Source organism: Chamaea fasciata, unplaced genomic scaffold (genome assembly GCF_029207755.1).
Source record: "Chamaea fasciata isolate MVZ Bird 193981 ecotype frontalis unplaced genomic scaffold, bChaFas1.0.hap1 SCAF_47, whole genome shotgun sequence".
NCBI classification, from domain to species: domain Eukaryota; kingdom Metazoa; phylum Chordata; class Aves; order Passeriformes; family Sylviidae; genus Chamaea; species Chamaea fasciata.
In genome coordinates, this window is record NW_027094132.1 from 50,750 (window position 1) to 68,654 (window position 17,905).

General features: G+C 47.3%; 1 pseudogene; it reads left to right on the forward strand.

Annotated features, from left to right (window-relative positions):
- Positions 1 to 10,480: 10,480 nt before the first annotated feature.
- LOC136304086 (inhibitor of nuclear factor kappa-B kinase subunit beta-like) lies at positions 10,481 to 17,479 on the forward strand (annotated as a pseudogene).
- Positions 17,480 to 17,905: the final 426 nt, after the last annotated feature.

Sequence of the window (17,905 nt, forward strand, 5' to 3'; positions counted from 1 at the left end):
GCAGGGGCTGATCCATCCCCACTGTGCTGGACACCCCCGGGCAGCGTCCCAGAGCATCCTCATGCACCTGCCAACAACATCCCCCCTCTGCAGCCCTGGCCTCTCCCCCAGCTCACACGGGGGCCGCATCCTTGCAGGCACAGACACGGCAGCTCTGGCTCAGGAGCCCCTGTTTGCAGTGCCCAGAGCAGGCCTGAGCACGCCCATGGTGTTGGTGTGGGGAGATGAACCTGAGGGAGCACAAATGCCATCAGCCCCTGGGGCCAGGAAGGGCTGGGGGACAGGAGGGAAACCACTCAGTTCTGTCCTGGCCTCTCAAGTCAGCCAGAAAGTTTGTTCCCATCAGCTGGGAGTTTCCTGTGCCACTGCAGATGTTGTTGCTCAGAGCCAAGCGCTGCCTGGCAGCCACCCCCAAATTGCCCTGAGCATTTCCTTTGCTTCACCCTGGCTTTCTTTTCCTGGTACAAATTTCTCCCTATTGCCCATCCCTGCTCTCTCCCCAGCAAACAGCCCATCCCTGGTTGCCCTTTCCTCTCTGGGCCCACTCCCCATTTCACTTCCTGAGTTGGCATCATGGGAACATCCCTTGGGGTGCAGGATCATCAGGCCAGTTAGCCTGACCTCAGTACCCGGTAAGGTCACGGAGCAGTTTATATTGAGTGTCATCATGCAGCACCTACAGGACGGCCCGGGGATCAGAGCCAGCCAGCACGGGTTTAGGAGGGGCAGGTGTTGTTTGACCAACCTGCCTCTTCTATGAACAGGTGACCTGCGTGGTGGATGTGGGAGAGGCTTTGGATGTTGTCTGTTTGGACTTCAGCAAGGCCTTTGACACTGTCTCCCACAGCACACTCCTGGAAAAGCTGGCGGCCCACGGCTTGGACAGGAGCACTCTTTGCTGGGGAGGCAAAGGCAGAGGGTGGTGGGGAATGGCGCTGCATCCAGCTGGCAGCCGGTCACCAGTGGTGTTCCTCAGGGGTCTGTTCCTCGGGGCTCCTGGACTCAGCCCCAAATCCACCTGATAAAAAACCACCGAAATCCCTGCGGAGCTCTTGGTCTTCCTTCAGTTGTCTTCAAGTCTCCATGGCTTGTGCAGCTGCTTGGAATCAGTTCGGAATTCTCTTAAGGAGGAAGATATCAAAGCGCACCTGGTGATTTTTGGTTTTTTAATTGCAGGAGTATTTTTTTTATTTTTCATTTCATTGAAGAGTTGACTGAAGCGTTCTTTAGGTGATCTTGGTGCTGAATGTCTCCTTAGGAGTTCTGAGCACAGCGAAGAATGAGCCCCTTGCAGGCTGACCCTGTTTGGACAACCTGCTTCTCACCCAACCTCACCACGTGTGACATCACCCACCTTGGACTGCGCTCCCAAAACATAAAAGAAAATTCTGCATTTTTTTATAAAAAGAAACATGTAAATAATAAAATTAGAAATTTATTTTTCAGTTTTATAATAACATTTTTCTATATTTTATTACCTAATTTTTATATTGACATTAAAAAATCAATATATTTTTAGCAACGAAGAAAGTTATTGGTCATTGGTTCTAAGTAACACACTTCCCTTCATGAATTGCTTGACCACTACTGGCTATTGATTTCTTCTTCTTCATGCTGATTTGCTCTATTTTTAGTCCTTTTGTCATCTTCTTTAGCATTTTCTCAGACAGGGTAAAAGGGGCAACTTTGGGGTTCATGGAGACATTTCTGGGGCACATTTGGGGCAGGGAATTTGGAGAGAACTTGAGGGTCTGGAGGACACATTTGGGAAGCGGGTGGACACTTGGAGGGGCACTTAGGGATTCTGTCGGACAATTCGGGGTCCAGGGGGGCACTTGGAGGTCAGGGAGGGGAATCCGGGGCCCTTCGGGGTCCGGGCGGGCACCTGGGGGGCTCTGAGGGGACTCTCTGGGGCGCGGGGGATGATGGGAGTTGTAGGCGCGGGTAGAACAGGGTTGAACGGCGCCGCGGAGCATCACGGGAGGTGGAGGCGCAGCTCCAATGGCTATCGGCGGGGCGCGGGGCATGATGGGAGATGGAGTCACGGCTGGAGTAGCGCTCCGAGTGCGCCGCGGAGCATGCTGGGAGCTGTAGTCCCGGAAGTGGCTCGAACGAAGCGTCTGGGGCTCCGGGAAGGCGCTTTGGGGACACTTTTGTGTCCGAGCCGCGATTTGAGGTCCTCGGGGGGAACGTGTACGGCTCGGGAGCACTTGCGGGGAGCTTGGGGAGCTGTAACCGAGCTCTCTAGGGCGCGGGGCGGGGCAGGAGTTTTTAGGCGCAGAACCGTGTTACGAGGGGCTCCGAGGCCAGGGGGGATGATTGGAGATGAATTCCCTGAAGTCGCTCTAAGGGGAATCTGTGGGGTCGGAGCGTTCAAGGGATCCGGGGACGCTTTGGGGGCGGGCGAATGGGCGCTGAGGGAACAGTTGGGGATCCTGGAGGAGCTGGGGGACACTTGTTTAGTTCAACGTGGTTTTTTTCTCATGAAACGTACGTATTGTATTTAAAACTTAATATTCCATAGGTATGGGTTCTATAGGCGTAGATATCAATTAGCCTAAGTGCAAAACCTAATATTCCATGTAAGAATGATGTTCTCTACTGTTAAAAGCAAAATTAACCAAAGCAAACAAAAAGGAGAGAGTTAACAATTAATGAGAAAGGAACAGAAAAGGTTGTTATGCCACTGTAAACTTTCACTCTGAGTCTACATTTCAGATAATACAGGTGACCCATCTGAAGGAGGATTTCTCCTCAGGAGAAATGTCTTTCTAAAAGTTTCCTTTGTTGCCAGGAGCTGCCTCTGTGCCAGGAGCCCGGCCCAGCTCAGCAGCACAGAAACAGCACAAGGACTTGAATGACCCTCCCGTGGATTTGGTGTTTCCATTCAACTCTGTCCCTGAAAGAGTGTTCCAAAAACTTCTCAAGAACTCAAAGGTAAATTAAAACACTGAAGTTTTTTGCAGTTTTAATGGGACACACAGAGAGACCCAATGGAGAAAGTGTCCCCAGGTTCCATCACTGCAGGCACTGATGACAGGTGGGGACAGACAAGGCAAAGGTGTCTCTGGTGCTGAGCAAACCTGGATGTGTTCCATGAATCCAAAAGGGCAAGGCCTGAGCCCCGGCCCCTGGCAGGGCAGGGATCTGTGGGGCAGGGATCTGTGGGTCAGGGCTCTGTGGGTCAGGGCTCAGCCATGGGTCAGAGATCTGTGGGTCAGGGCTCTGTGGGTCAGGGCTCTGTGGGTCAGGGCTCAGCCGTGGGTCACAGTTCTATGGGTCAGGGCTCTGTGGGTCCGGGCTCAGCCGTGGGTCACAGATCCGTGGGTCAGGGCTCTGTGGGTCAGGGCTCTGTGGGTCAGGGCTCAGCCGTGGGTCACAGATCCGTGGGTCAGGGCTCAGCCGTGGGGCTCACCGTGGCAGGGGTTGCTCAGGAGGTCACTCGGGGGGCGCCGGATCCTGTGGGGCGGCTCCAGCGGCTCCTGTGGGGCAGAGACGGGGGCGGGACAATCTGTGGGGCAGGAGCCATCTGTGGGGCGGGGATGGGATCTGTGGGGCGGGGTTTGGGATTCGGGATCTATGGGGCAGAGCGGGGATCCCTCAAAATTCCCACAAAAATCCCCAAATTTCCCAAAAACTCCAAATTTCCCCCCCCCAAAAAATTCCAATTTTTTTCCTCGAAAAAATTCCCAAAATTTTCCCCCATTTTTCCCAATTTTTTCCCAATTTTTCCCCATTTTTCCCAATTTTTTCCCAATTTTTCCCCATTTTTCCCAATTTTTTCCCAATTTTTCCCCATTTTTCTCAATTTTTCCCAATTTTTTATAATATTCCGAAAGTTTCCCACAGAATCCTCAAAAAATTCCCCCAAAATTCCCCAAAATTTTCCACAAAAATTCCCAAATCTTTCAAATTCCCCCAAATGTTCCCATTTTTTTTCCCAATTTTCCCAAATTTTGGGGGCTTTCCCCCAAATTTTCCCCAAAAATCCCCTTAAAAACGACCCCAAACCATCAAAAAATCCCCTAATTTTCCCGATTTTCCCCCAAAATCACCTAAAAATTCCCCCCAAAATCCCCAAATTCCCAATTTTCACTCCAAATCTCCCAAAATTTGCCCAAAATTCTCCCAGATTTTCCAAATCCTCCATTTCCCCCCCAGAATTCCCCTAAAAACGACCCCAAAAATCCCAAATTTCCCCCAAATTCTCGAATTTTCACCCCAAATTTCGGGTTTTTTCCCCCAAAACTTTCCAACCTCGAGGGCCACCAGTGGGCGCTCTGCAGGGAGAGAATTTGGCGGATTTTGGGAAAATTTGGGGGAATTTTGGAGAGTTTTGAAGGAATTTTGAAGGAATTTCTCTCTCTGCAGGGAGAGAATTTGGTGGATTTTGGGAAAATTTGGGGGAATTTTGGAGAGTTTTGAAGGAATTTTGGGAGAATTTTGATGATTTGGGGTCATTTTGGGGCAAATTTGGGGGAATTTTTTGGGAAATTTGGGAGAATTTGGGGGAAAATTTGGGTAATTTGGAAAAAATTGGGGGAATTTTGGGGATTTTGGGAAAATTCAGGGGATTTGGGGGGAAATTTTGGGGGATTTTGGGAGGAATTTGGGAAAAAATTTGGGACTTTTGGGGGGAAATTTTTTTTTTTTTCTGGAAATTTCGGGGTTATTTGGGGGAATTTTGGGAAAATTTGGGAATTTTAGGGGGAAATCCGGGGGATTCGGAGGAATTCAAAGAAGGAATGGTGAAATCCTGGGAATTTTTGGACCATTTTGGGTCATATCGGGGGAAATTTTGGGTGATTTGGGAGGGAAATTTTGGGAATTTGGGGGGATTTTTGCAGAAATTTTGGGATTTTTTTTAGATTTTGGTGAAATTTGGGAGAATTTGGAGGATTTTTGAAAAAAATTTTGATAATTTTGGGGAATTTGGGGGGATTTTTGACAAAATTTTGGGAATTTTTTTTGGATTTTGGTAAAATTTGGGGAATTTTTGAGGAAATTTTGGGAATTTTTGTGGGCTGTTTTTGGGGGGAATTTCGGGAGAATTTTGGGGGGATTTTGGGGGGATTTGGGGACAATTTTGGGGGAGATATTTGTGGAATTTTGAAGAATTTTGGGGGATTTTTGAAGAAATTTTGGGAATATTTTGTGACTTTTGAGGAAATTTTGGGAATTTTTTTACATTTTGGGGAAATTTGAGGGGAATTTTGGGGATTTTTGGGGAAATTTGGGGCGGATTTTTTGGGGGGGAAATTCGGGACAATTTTGGGGTCATTTGGGGCCTCGGTGTATCCCGTCATGCCCTGCGGTGCCGCTTTGCGCCTCGGTGTATCCCGTCATGCCCCGCGGTGCCGCTTTGCGCCTCGGTGTATCCCGTCATGCCCCGCGGTGCCGCTTTGCGCCTCGGTGTATCCCGTCATGCCCTGCGGCGTCGCTTTGTGCCTCGGTGTATCCCGTCATGCCCCGCGCCGCTTTGCTCCTCGGTGTATCCCGTCATGCCCTGCGGCACTCTGTGCCTCGGTGTATCCCGTCATTCCCTGCAGTGCCACTTTGCGCCTCGGTGTATCCCGTCATTCCCTGCAGTGCCACTTTGTGCCTCGGTGTATCCCGTCATGCCCCGCGGTGCCGCTTTGCGCCTCGGTGTATCCCGTCATGCCCTGCGGTGCCGCTTTGGCCTCGGTGTATCCCGTCATGCCCCGCGGTGCCGCTTTGCGCCTCGGTGTATCCCGTCATGCCCCGCGCCGCTTTGCTCCTCGGTGTATCCCGTCATGCCGTGCGGCACTCTGTGCCTCGGTGTATCCCGTCATTCCCTGCAGTGCCACTTTGCGCCTCGGTGTATCCCGTCATGCCCCGCGGTGCCGCTTTGCGCCTCGGTGTATCCCGTCATGCCCCGCGGTGCCGCTTTGCGCCTCGGTGTATCCCGTCATGCCCTGCGGCGCCGCTTTGCGCCTCGGTGTATCCGCTGCCCCGCGCCGCTTTGCGCCTCGGTGTATCCCGTCATGCCCTGCAGCACTCTGTGCCTCGGTGTATCCCGTCATTCCCTGCAGTGCCACTTTGCGCCTCGGTGTATCCCGTCATGCCCTGCGCCGCTCTGTGCCTCGGTTTATCCCATCGTTCCCCTGGCGCCGCTTTGCTCCTCGGTGTACAATTGACGTCACCCGCATTTATTTCGCCTCTCATTTGCATAAATTTACATAAGGCTGGCGCATCAGTGAGGTGGGTGGGGTCAGAGCCACGCCCAGGCCCCTCCCAGTACAAACCAGCAACTCCCAGTCCCTGTGGTAAGTGATGTCATTCGCGTTTATTTGTGCTCTCATTTACATAAATTTGCATATCGGCGCGGTGGGCGGGGTCAGAGCCGCGTTGGCCCCTCCCACTCCCTCCCAGTACAACCCAGTAACCCCCAGGCCCCGCCCAGTTTGTCCCGCCCTTGTCGCTCCATATAAGGGAAGGGGGCGTGGCCTGACGAAGGGCGTGGTCGGTTCACCTGTGGGGGAGGGGCAAAGGTTACACCACGCCCAGAAACCCCAAAACCAGTTTAAACCAGAATAAACCAGTAACCCCCAAACCCACTCCCAGTCCATCCCAGTATAAACCAGTGACCCCAAACCCACTCCCAGTCCATCCCAGTATAAACCAGTGACCCCAAACCCAGTCCCAGTCCATCCCAGTATAAACCAGTGACCCCCAGTCCCCGTCCCAGTGCCCTCACCTGTCCGTACTGGTTTGAACTGGGATCTCTCGAAGCTCGGCGGCCTTCAGGGAGCGGCTCAGGGCCAGGGCCCGGCGCTGGGGGATACTGGGAGTTACTGGTTTATACTGGTTTCTACTGGTTTGTACTGGGTTATACTGGTTTGTACTGGTTTGGGGGTTTTCCTTACTGGTTTGTACTGGGACAGGGTTTAGGGGTCACTGGGATGAAGTGGGATGAACTGGGAAGGGATTTGGGGTGACTGGTTTGTACTGGTTTATACTGGTTTGGGGTTTTTCTTTACTGGTTTGTACTGGGAGGGGGTTTGGGGGTTTTTTGGGATTTTTGGGGAGAATTTTGGGGATTTTGGGGCATCAAAAATCCCAATTCTCAGTCGGAATTTTGGGTGAATTTGGGGGATTTGGGGGCTTTAAAAATCCAAATTTTTAGTGGGAATTTTGGGGTGAATTTTGGGGGTTTTGGGACTTCAAAAATTCCAATTTTTGGGTGAATTTTGGGGATTTTGGGGCTCCTAAAAATTCCAATTTTTAGTGGGAATTTTGGGGTCATTTTTGGGGATTTGGGGCCTCCAAAAATCTCAATTTTAGTGAGAATTTTGGGGGATTTTGGGTGGGAATTTTGGGGTGAATTTGGGTAATTTTGGGGCTTCAAAAATCCCATTTTTCAATCAGAACTTTGGGGTCATTTTTGGGGATTTTGGGGCTCTGAAATCCTGATTTTTGGGGCGAATTTTTAGGTCAATTTTTGGGATTTTGGGGCTCTGAAATCCCGATTTTTAATGGGAATTTTTGGGGTCATTTTTGGGGCATTTTGGGTGAATTTTGGGGGATTTTGGGGCTCTAAAAGTTCCAATTTTTAGTGGGAATTTTGGGGTGAATTTAGGGGATTTTGGGTGGAAATTTTGGGGTGAATTTAGGGGATTTTGGGACTTTAAAAATTCCAATTTTTGGGTGAATTTTTGGGATTTTGGGGGCTCTAAAAATCCCAATTTTTAGTGGGAATTTTGGGGTTTTTTGAGGGATTTTAGGTGGGAATTTTGGGGGGAATTTTGGGGATTTTGGGGCTTTAAAAATTTCCACTTTCAGCAGGAAATTTTGGGTGAATTTTGGGGATTTTTGGGCTCTAAAAAATCTCAATTTTAGTGGGAATTTTGGGTGGGAATTTTGGGGTGATTTTGAGGGATTTTGGGGCTTAAAAAAATCTCAGTTTTCAGTCGGGATTTTGGGGTCATTTTTTGGGATTTTGGGGCTCTGAAATCTCGATTTTTAGTGGGAATTTTTTGGGGTCATTTTTGGGGCATTTTGGGTGAATTGTGGGGGATTTTGGGGCTCTAAAAGTTTCTATTTTCTATTCCTATTCCTATTCCTCTTGGGTCTCACACTGCCGTCTTCGGCTCGTCTGCCGTGCCCTCAGCGCTACAACAACGCTGCTACCTACAGCCGCCGCTTTGCCTGACTTAACGTCTGTGCTGCGGCAGTCCCTTGGGGTGTTGGATTAACATTTTCGGCTGCAGCAGTCTCATTGCAGTTTGGGTCTTTTCTGGACGGTAGCAACAGACCCCCTTGCACTCCTGTGCAGGGCTCGTTGCTGTACCTTCTAGACAGATCTGTAATGCATACATGTTGAAGAAACACACTGTCTTCCGTATGAAGTGCCAGGAGTTAAAATGAGTCCGTGAAAGATGGAAACCTTTAGAATTCACTAACTCAGTTTCTCAAAGCATTTGTGACCATGTTGGGCTTTGCGTGGTGACCACGAGCACATGAAAGTGTATAGCAGTTTCAGAACATCGTGTATACTTGCCTAATTTTTGTTCTACAGACTGAACCATCCCAATGTGGTGGCTGCCCGCGATGTCCCTGAAGGGATGCAGAAGCTCGCACCAAATGACTTGCCATTGTTGGCCATGGAGTACTGCCAAGGTGGAGACCTCCGCAAGGTGGGGTCCCTAGAATGGTAACCTAGGAATGGATCACCTTCTGATCTGATCCTAGGTTTTCTACTGAAGTTTTCCCTTCAAACCTTTGCTTTCATACCCTGATGTTTCCTATTTCTAGTCATGGCATCAACAAGTGTTGGTGGCTTGGTCCTTGGTATTATGTTCCGCTTTTGAAGACTTAAGTGCTTTGTATTTTTTTAGGTGCAAGTGACACTGTGAGGAGTTTGCACACAGAGAATGAGGGCAAGTGTAGGGGACGTGCGACAGTATTTGAGTATGGCCAAGACCATTGTGGGGTAGGTGCATCTGTAGGCTGTACCCTTCCTGAAAGTGATGAACTCTTGTCTGTCATAGGAAGAGATAACACATGGTAGTTCTAATCCTAAGGCTTTTCTGACCTTGTCTATAATCTGCCCATAGCTAAAACACAGACCTTAGGCCTCAGATTGGAGTTGATAGTGTCAGGCAAAGAGGGATGGAACAAATAGGAGGATGAAAACGGGATGACAGTGACTTCTTTCATCTTCTTTCCCATGCAATTAAACCAAGGCACAAAGCTGTAATTGCTGCTACCGCAGGTCACAGTCCATAGAGTTTTGTGCTTCTGGAGAATTTAATTGCTGTTGCTGAAACTTCTTGCATCCCTGAGAATTTGTGGAACTCTGGAGTTCACTCGGGATAGAGAAGGGAAAGACTACATTCTGTGTTCCTTACTTGCAGTACCTGAACCAGCTGGAGAATTGCTGTGGCTTGCGGGAAGAAGCTATTCTTATCTTGTTATCTGACATTGGTAAGTGGTGGCAGTACCTTCAGTTGTCTGAACTATGGAAACCCTTTTAGTCCTGAGTCCACTCTCCAAATATACAGTAGTGACCTTAGTGACTCCATTTCAGATTGACCTTTTATGATCTTGATCATCTCCCAAAAGTGTTGGGAGTCTGGGGAGGTTCTTGCCTACTGGAAGCTAGCCAGCATTACTACAGTTTACAGGAAGGATGTGAGGGAACATCCAGAGAGAGAGCTCAATTTGTGTCCAGAGTTCTATGGTGCTGACTTTACCCCTGACACTCAGTGTTTCGTTGTATGTTTGATTGTACAAGGTCTGATGTGAAAGCCATGCTTATTACTAGATAGAGTAGATGAATCCTTACTGAGCTCATGCTAGGTACTGTTACTTAGCTCTAACAACTGGCTTTTTCTGTCTCAGCTTCTGCTCTCAGATACCTTCATGAGAACAGGATCATCCATAGAGACTTGAAGCCAGAGAACATTGTGCTGCAGCAAGGAGAGCAAAGGGTAAGCAGGAAGCAGTCGTCTCTACCTGCACAGACAAGTAAACTTACAAGGAACCTGCATGTGCTTCATGCAGTTACATGGTCCCTCTGCAAGAGCACTCAGCCCAGGATAACACCTGTCTCAGGTCACTGTCACATAGTATTCTGTGTGCAGCTGAGGTGAGACATTGTATTAGACGTCTGTTAACACCTGACATTTTGACTTTCAACTATTAAGGAAAGAAGCAGACTGTACTGATTGACCAAAGATCGGAAGGAGCTAGAGGCGTAACTGCTAAGTGTGCTCCAACACCTTCAAATTCATTGTGGTTTTAGAAATCTACAGTAGCCTCCCATTTCTGCTTCTATCTCTTCACTGGCACCTTTCCTGCATAGCTTTGAAGAGCCAGACCTTTTCTTTCTGCTGTATGATGTGCTTTTAACAGGACTTCAGTCTGGCATTCTTATTCTCTGTTGTGTGTTTCAGTTAATACACAAAATCATTGACCTTGGTTATGCTAAGGAGTTGGATCAGGGGAGCCTGTGCACATCCTTTGTTGGGACTCTGCAGTACTTGGTAAGAAAGGAATTCAGCTAGAAGAGCAGCTACTGCTTTCTAGTGGGATAGAATTAACTGTTACCAAGCTTTGGGCTGGGATTAGGTACTTGCACGGTATGGGGTGCATTTGTGGTGCTGAAGCTAGCAAAGGTGACTGCTTTTTTGCTGACACTGGGTTTTGCTGAGACTGGGTTTTGTGCTACCTGCATCTGTTATAAATAAGCAGGAGTGCCAGTAACCTATGCTACTCACTCCAGGAGGGTCTTAAAGCCCGTGAGAGGCAGCGTTCAGTAATGTCTTTAATTATTTGTACAAATGTTAATGAGATGTTAAGGGACAGAGAAAGCTAAGAGCTTTCTGGCCAAAGCCATCTGGCTTTGTCTCATGCGTGTAAACTGTATCAGGCTCCAGAGCTGCTGGAACAGCAGAGGTATAGGGTGACAGTGGATTACTGGAGCTTTGGCACGCTTGCCTTTGAGTGCATTACAGGCTTCCAACCATTCCTACCCAACTGGCAGCCAGTGCAATGGTGAGTGAACCGTGGCTGGGTGGTAAGTGGGCATGATGTGACTTTCCTGTTTACAGGAAGCAGAAGTGTGGTCCCTTGATTCTGAGGATAATATCCCTATGTTTCTTGCCCTTTTGGAAAGTGACCCCTTTCACAGGGGCTTGACTCACCTGAGCAAGTTCAGCATTCCTGATCCTTGCTCTATGGGATAAGGGCTGACTCCCGCAGGGCAGGTAACAGAAACCAAAGTGGCATCTGTATTATATGTCAAGAGTAGCTTTTAAGAGCCTACTAGCATGCAGGCTGGGAAAGGCGGGCAATTTTTTCACCATTGTACTCGCTTACATTAGGCATACAAAAGTGCGTCAGAAGAGTGAGCTGGATATTGTTGTTTCAGAAGACTTATCCGGAGAAGTCAAGTTTTCTAGCAGTTTGCCCTGCCCCAACAATCTAAACAGGTGAGTACTAGAAATTGCTGTGCTGAGATAAACTGATTCTTCTGCAAAAGGACCAAGTTTGTGTTATATGCCTTAGTGTGTTAATCTGTGAATACATTGAGTGTGTGACACAGGCAGTACTACTGTCGCTTGTCAGACTTGTGTAGTCTTGGTTTCTGCCTTCTAAACGCTGCGTTTGTGATGGGGAGAGGTGGAGTGCTGGAGGGAGAAGGAGGGGGGCAGTTCTGTCAGTCCTCCCACACAGAACAAGCCGTATCGTTACTGCCAATGCACTTTTACCTTTTCTGATCTCCTGGTTTTTGTTGCTCAGTGTTTTGTCTGGGAGGCTGGAGAAATGGCCGCAACTCATGTTAATGTGGCACCCACGTCAGAGAGGTACAGATCCTACCTATGGACCCAATGGGTGTTTCAAAGCATTGGATGGCATTTTGAACTTGAAGGTAAGCAATATGTCTGTATTAGCCTAAAAAGTTTTCCAGAGAGCAGTTTCCTGAGCCTCTGAATCATAGACTTAGGAGGAAGAGTGAGGCAGAAACTCATAGAACTGTCTCCTGACCGTTAGTGACAGGTGCTTTCCTCTTGCTTCTTTGAGGACAAATACTCCCTGAGCTTGTTGGGAGTAGTGAAGAGCTTCTGTGCATGCTTGGTTCCATATTCTGAGAGAGGATTCTACAGGTATTTAACTGCCATGTTTAACTGCCATATTTAACTCTCTTCCACTTGATGGAGGACAAGAACTTTGCCATAATGTTAGGAAGTAGCTGTAAAGTGACTTCTTGATTCTGCCAAGTGCTTTGAACAGTTTCTTGGTGGTCATTTTTTCGGTCCCTCAATCTCTGCTCTAAGATGACCAATGTATCTTCAGCCTTTCTCATGCCATGCTACTCTTCTTGTAGTTGCTTCACGTTTTGAACATGGTTACGGGAACTGTGCACACCTACCCTGTGACAGAGGAAGAGACTCTGCAGAGTGTGAAGGCCAGGATTCAGTCAGATACAGGAATTCCAGAACAGGACCAGGAACTAGTGCAGGAAGCAGGACTTGAATTGTTTTCTCAGAAGTTGGTCACTAAACATACAGCTGATGGCAAGGTGAGTCTCGGTATTTCCTTTCTTGAGTTTGAGTGAATCAGAAGTCACTGCACTCGCTTTGGGATCAGAGCACTCCCTGCTGTTGTGGCATGCTTTTGTCATGGTAACCTCACAGACCTAACAGCCACTGTAGCGTAGGCAGCCTGTTGCCTTTGGTGCTCTGTGTTTGGTTGAGGAGGACTCTTCTGTTTGTGGTGTTGCCAAGGCTTGCTCTTCCCAAGAAAACCTGGTTGGGTCTTTTGTCTTCTGCAGGTGAATGATACTGCAGCAGCAGACACAGACCTTCTCTTCCTCTTTGATAACAAGAAAATTTCCTGAGGCTCAGGTGGCCTTGCGTCCTCATCCAGAAAGTGTTGGCTGCATCCGTAAGGACTCCTCTGGCATGAATATGAAGGGCGGGCCGGGGTCAGTGTTGAGAGGGGCGTCTGTGTTTTGTGGTCTGTATCATGCACAAAGAGTAGAGGGAGCTTTTGCGTATTGGGACTGAAGAAGCGGTAAAATGGACTGTCATTCATTCAGTTTATCAGAATAACTAAAAAAGGGAGGTGCTTGATTTTGACATGCTAGGGGAGCTGCACAGGGGTTATCCAGCTCTAGGCTTTGCAGGCAGTAACATGCCCCTCAAAGGAGCAATGTTTTGGTCTGTTTTGTGATAACACAGTATTCCTGCTTCACGCTGATATGTCCATTTCCCTTTCTCCCACCTCCTCTGTTTTCAGTTCAGGATCCAAAGAAGAATCTCCACTTTTTCCAGTTGCGCAAAGTGTGGGGTCAGATCTGGCAGACGATGCGGATGCTGAAAGAGGACTGTAATCGGCTTCAGCAGGGGCAGCGAGCAGCCATGTACGGTGGCCGTTTCTCCACAATACTTATCTCTGTCTTTGTGCGCTGGTGGAAGGGAAGACAGAAATGGGACCCTGTTGGAATGGGGAAGCCCGTGATTGGAGCTGTATGCAATTCATGAAAAGTGGAGAGTTAGCCCTTTGGCACAACTGCATTTGTCCTCACCGCTGTCTCAAGTATCTGTTTTGGATGTAAATGAAAGCCTGGTGGATTTCTACTTTCAGAGGCTAATAGGACCTTCTTGTCCTTGCAGGATGAATCTGTTGCGTTACAATAGTACCCTCTGGAAGATGAAGAATTCTATGGCCTCCCTTTCTCAGCAGCTGAAAGCAAAGCTGGACTTCTTTAAAACAAGCATCCAAATTGACCTGGAAAAGTATAAAGAGCAGATTGAGTTTGGAATTAGTGAGTATAGAATCTGGCAAACAGGTCTTTTCATGACTCTTCTCCTCACAAAAACACCTGCCTCCTTCTCTGTGAACCTGAGAAAGCCAGTCACTCTTCTTTGATTCCTGTAGCTTCTGAGAAGCTGCTGTTTGCCTGGAAAGAGATGGAGCAAGCTGTGGAACTTTGTGGGCGGGTATGTTTCTAAATCTAACTGCTAGTCCTAAAGAGGTTTGTTTTTGTTATCTCTCCCCTCCTCCCCCTTTAGCTTCATTGTCCCTGCCTTAAATAGAAGCCCCTTGTATCTGCCCTGATGTCAGATTTCACATTGCCTTGGTTTGTGTGGCACAATTTTTGTCCATTATTAGTACTACATGAAGCTCGTTCTGTTGTAAGGGTTAGGGGGAAACGGGAGATCTTGGCGAAGCCCCAGAAACCTCTTGGAATTTCCTTGAATTGAAACGACTCGTTTGTCTTTGGCCAAGGCTGCTGTTTGCATCTTGTTGGTTTGTTTAGAAATAAGAATGAGAAAGGAAGAACCAGTGTGAGTGTGAGTGGTAGTGTCTCTAGGTATGAGACTGTTGTGTTGCTTATGTTCTACCCTGCTTTCAGGAAGATGATGTGGAGCAGGTAGTGAAGAGGATGATGGCCCTGCAGACAGACATCGTGGACCTGCAGAGAAGCCCGCTAGGTCGTAAACAAGGAGGAACACTGGAGGATTTGTGAGTTGAACTGCCTTGAGCTTCAGATGCAGGAGTGTTTCTGGCTAAGCTTACTCACTAGAGGACAGTGAAAGGGCTGTTTCTTCCACCCAAATTGTGGGGGACTGGGAGCACTTTAACACTAAAGATGTTTTTTGGCTCATCTGTCATTGTTCTGAAATGGCAGACAGGTATAGAAAAGATTTGAGTTCTCAAACTATTTGTTCCACGTTTTGGTTCTTTGGAAATCCTTTTCTTTCCTGCTTTTTTCTTCTAGAGAAGAACAAGCCAGAGAGCTGTACCAAAGACTCAGAGAGAAGCCAAGAGGTAAAAGATGCTTTAGCTCGAGGTCAGCTTGCTTTGTGTGTAACTTTGGAGGTGTAGTAACGATCATTGAGAAAACTAGCTGACTTCTAGGCCTGCCCAGACACTAGCAGCACATGGGCTGTCCTGGATTGCCTTTTCTCGAGAGGGAAGTCAGGGAGTCAGTTCCACACTAGGCCAGCCTTCCTTTCTTGGTGCTTTGTGAGCTGCTCTCGAAACTCCTCTGGAGCTCTTCTCAGAGCAGGCTGTTGCCACAAGCAACAACCAACCTTTCTGGGTAGAAAGGATGAAAGACACGACTGTTCCTTTGATCCAGTCCCAACTCTCCTTTTCAAGTTCTTTAAATTTTGAAGAAGGTGGCTAAAATTCAGTGTAATTCATCCCACTCAAACTTGCATATCCTGAACTTTGGCTGTTTCAGGATTAAAGCAGTAGTGGAAATGAGCCGCTAAGAATCTTCTCACTCTGTCCTATAAACCGACCTTTCTGTGTAATATTGGCTCTCATTCCAGATCAGAGGACAGGCGGTGACAGCCAGGAAATAGTACGACTGCTTCTACAGGCAATCCAGACCTTTGAAAAAGAAGTTTGAGTCATTTATGCTCAGCTCAGGTGAGCTTTGTTCATTTTGTTCATAGTTGAGAGAAGGTATTTTCTCTTCCAGCAAGAGAAGGTTTAAAACTCATTGCATATGGCTCTTGAGATCTTGCAGTGTTAACAGAAAATCATTAACTTCAGAACTGTTCTCCTACTGCAGTGGCCCATGTGTGATCTGATTAGTTTTTATTTTTTTAATGGTAAAACTGTAGTTTGCAAACAGAAGGCATTGGAATTGTTCCCCAGAGTGGAGAAAGTGATGAATCTGATGAGTGAAGATGAGGAAACAGTTGTTAGGCTTCAGGAGAAACGACAGAAAGAACTGTGGAACTTGCTGAAAATTGCTTGTGTAAGTAAAATAAGAACTCCCCTTTAACCTGAGAATATGGTTTGTAGCACAGGCTACTGAAACAATAGTAAATTGAGTGTATCCTATGGTTCTTTTCTTTCTTTTGAATCAGTATGAAAGCCAAGTTCCAGGTTGTCTCATATTCCCGGCTGCTGAAAACTAGTGGGAACAATTGCACTCTGAATATTCTGTGTTTTCTTCAGAGTAAAGTGCGTGGTCCTGTTACTGGCAGTCCAGAGAGCATGAACACATCCCGTCTTGGTAGCTCAGGTCAACTGCTGCTGCAAGTCCCTTCTGGAACATTCAATTTATCAGAATCTGTAAGAAAAAGGTGAGGCAAAGTCTGGAGTTCTTCGGCTGCTAATGCCACCACTACAAAGCTAGGCTTCCTGCTTTGTGAAATAATGGCCCACAGGGTTTCTCATATTTTACACTTTGTGTTCAGCTTGCGTTGTCAGCAGCCTTAGTTTACTTGGTAGTTAAGACTTGCTGGGGCTTTCAGATCTTCCATATGAAAATTGGGTATCATGTATGGCTTCACTTCCCCCAGCCTCAGTAACAAAAGTGGTTTTTTGGTTTTCTTCCTTTAATCTGAGATGGTTGGGCTCACTTGGAAGTACACTGCCAGCAAGAACTGTTGAAGTATTGTCATGTAAGGTCACAGTAGCTGAGCTGTGTCATTGAGACTGCTGCATGCGTAGTTCCGGCTTGCTTAAATGAACCGGGTTACCACTTGGAATGAAAGACCTTGGTTTGTTTCTTTGCCTGTTGCCCCATCCTTAAGTTTATAGGCTTCTCAGCTTTTCCTCTAGCAACAGTGGTTCCACCTAATAAGAGCCCAATTCCATCCTGGAATACATTTCCTTTCCCCCATTTAGTAAATCAGGGGCTGCCACCAACTTTTCAAGTTGCAGTATGAATGACAAGCCTATGACCTGACTAACTTCAGTGTTCTGCAGCGTATCTGCCAGAAGTATTTCTTGATGACAGAGGCAGCATCTCTTTAAACTGCCACAGAAATTAATAGTGTAATAATTGCCCCTTTCAGTGAGGAGCTGCTGCTGGAATCTCGGAAACTTTGTAGCCAACTAGAAAATGTGATGCGTGACACAATGAAGGATCAAGAGCAGAGTTTCTTGGTAATGTATTCGCTCTTCTGTAAATGGACTAAGGAAGTGCCTGGCTTCGAAGTTCTGAATGTGCAACTTTGCCACCACTAACACAGCTAAATGAAATCTGCATTTTACTCATGGCCAAGGGGGAGAGTAGGAGATGCACAGAGATAGGAAGCACCGGTTCCCTCATAATCTGCCGCCTGACTTACTCTGCTTGCCAAAACTGGGAGCCACATGCTGGGAACTTGCTGCGCTAAACAGTAAAGGATGGGGCAAAGCACTTGGCTGTTGTACAAAACTACTGCAAAACTGCACACAAATTTGGGATGAGCGGGTGTCAGGGATCCTTAATTTAACAATGCAGAATATTGAAGAGAGAGTAAAATACTGGAGAGTGCAAATAGGTTGTTTCCTTAACAGCAGTCACGTGGCTCATCATGAAATTGACCAACTTGTTCCCAGTAAATTTTTTATAACTCTTAGCACACTTTACCTTTATTTTAGAAAAAGCTCAACTGTAGCCTGGTGTTGAATTTCATTTATTCTTTCGGCTCTAGACTGGAGCTGGCTGCAGCTTCAGGTAGAAGAAACAAACAATCCAGAACAAACCCAGATGTAGAATCACTCTGGTTGCCTCTGAAGCCATGCTGCTTTGGGAAGCCAACTGTGGAAAGCTGCTGCCTCTGAGAAGGGAATATCAACTGCCTTCTACTGTCACCAACTGCTTATGTGATACATATGGCTTAGCTTTTAGTATCCACTTCTCAGACACTTTTTCACAAAGATACACTAGGGAATGCCTGTTCTAACTGCTTGGAGAATGTTCTTAATTGTGCCTTAAGACAGCAGATCTCTGTCCTGATACGTCTTCCCTTGGGCATCGCCTGTGGCTGTTTTGCTGCATTTTGGGCTTTCTAATGAACAATGGACAAGGTATACCCAGTCACTGGTAGATGTCACCTTCCTAATGAACTGTGAACTTAATTGCTTAACTTTGCTGATTTGCACTTTTTTTCTTTAAGTGTAATGGTTGTACTTACCTAAT